Below are 1888 nucleotides of genomic sequence, written 5' to 3'. Positions count from 1 at the left end.
TAGTCTTGTAAAGCTAGAGAAAACTCCTACTTATTAATTAATTTAGATAAAATTAGTTTTTAGTTTTAATTTACCGTTCCCTGTGTTCGATACCCTACTTATTTAGCTATACCACAATTAATAGGTCCACTGCCTTTGTGTGTTCATTTTATAATTAAAAGTAGGTTTAAAACTAAGTTGTTTTACACATCAACGTTTTGGCGCCGTTGCCGGGGAACGGTTCTAAATTAGCATTAATTTCTATTTTCATCGATCCTTTGTGTAAGAATTCTTACACAGGGTTAATTCTTAGGTAATTTAGTAATTAGGATAAGTTTTAATAAAACTCCGTTTTAATAAGTAATTAAAAAGTTTTTTCTGTATTTGCCTTGTACTCGCCGAGTGCACTCGTGACAACTCGGCGAGTCCATCGCTGTTCACAGTTTTAATTTTTATTTTATTTTTGTTCTTTTTACGCATTTTTTTGTTTTTTTATAGTTGTTTCATGACCCGAGGATCTGATACACCTCTGGTCCCTCCTCTCGAAGACCCGGAATCCGCACTAAGGAGGAGCAAAGGAAAAGTTGTTGGAGAATCTGCTTCTTCAAAGAATTCGCCACTAAAGAACCTCAAGTCTGTTTTCAGCAAGAAGAAGAGCAGCAAATCAGGAGCATCCAGCGCCTCTTTGACAATCGAAGAACCCAATTAAAGAAGACACCGAGTACGAGACCGAGGAAGAAGAAGAACCTACATACGAGCACGAATCCGACTTTGAGGACGATTTAGCTATCACTATGGCTAATATTGTTGAAGTCCCCATGGGGGAATGGAAGAAGAGGATGCGCGATGACACTGGCCCGGGATTTGTGCAGCCCGCAATTCCCGCTACCGCTACTTTCGAGCTAAAGGGTCATATCCTCGCTCAACTCAAGGAGATTCCTTTCTATGGAAAAGACCACGAAGATGCCTACAAGCACTTGGATGAAGTAAATGATGTGGCTGACTACTTCAATGTACCAAATGTGCCATGTGAGACCCAGCTACTTCGCATGCTTCTAGTCATATTCAAGGGTGCTGCAAAGGATTGGCTCAAGTCATTTCCTCCCGGGTCGGTCAGCACATGGGCTAAGATCAAAAAAGAGTTCATAGACCACTTTTGCCCGCCTTCCAAAATAGCTAAGTTGAAGAAAGCCATTGCCAACTTCGAGCAACAACCCGGAGAATCCCTTTATGAGGCGTGGGAAAGGTACAAAGGTCTTCTTAGAAATTGCCCACACCATGATCTTAATAGCCAACAAGACGTCTCCATCTTATATGATGGAGTCAATGTCACCACAAGGCAATTGCTCGACTCGCAAGGCCCACTCACAAAGAAGGCACCCCCAGTAATCAAGGAATTAATTGAAGAATTCTCTAAGCATTCTAGAGAATACCACAACCCAAGAAATGAAGTAAGTCGGGGTGTAGTGAACTCGGCCAATGATGGCATGGCGGCGGTGATGGCCAAGCTCAACAATTTAGATAGAAGGATGACGAAAATGGATCAAACAATCCATGCTATTCGAGTTGGATGTGAGAACTGTAGAGGGCCTCATCTCACGAAGGATTGTGACTTGGATGAAAATGGAAACAAGAAGGCGCAAGTGTTCTACTCAAGCGGAGATCGATACGACGAGAATTGGCAGAAACCGAAGAAGGAATGGCTCCCGTATGAAGAATACAAGAAGGTGAAGGAGGAGAAATACAAGCAGAAAGAGAGGGGGTTTTATCAAAAGGAAGAACCGGTTATGGAAAAGAAAGCCGATTTAGAAGAAATGTTCACTAGATTTATAGTCGCGTCCGAAAAAAGACACAATGATCATGATGCTGCAATACAAGAGACTAGAAATTTGCTAAGCAATCAGCAAGC

General features: G+C 41.8%; 1 non-coding gene across 1 annotated transcript; it reads right to left on the bottom strand.

Moving 5' to 3' along the window:
- Nucleotides 1-1157: 1157 nt before the first annotated feature.
- Nucleotides 1158-1264, bottom strand: LOC145080821 (small nucleolar RNA R71). Its single transcript, XR_013695403.1, has one exon. It is a non-coding gene; the product is annotated as a small nucleolar RNA R71 (small nucleolar RNA).
- Nucleotides 1265-1888: the final 624 nt, after the last annotated feature.

The sequence above is a fragment of the Lactuca serriola genome, chromosome 1, assembly GCF_051521515.1.
Source record: "Lactuca serriola cultivar US96UC23 chromosome 1, Lser_US96UC23_V15, whole genome shotgun sequence".
Classification (NCBI taxonomy): domain Eukaryota; kingdom Viridiplantae; phylum Streptophyta; class Magnoliopsida; order Asterales; family Asteraceae; genus Lactuca; species Lactuca serriola.
Note: the sequence above shows the minus strand (reverse complement) of the source record. Positions and strands in the feature narration are given on the sequence as shown.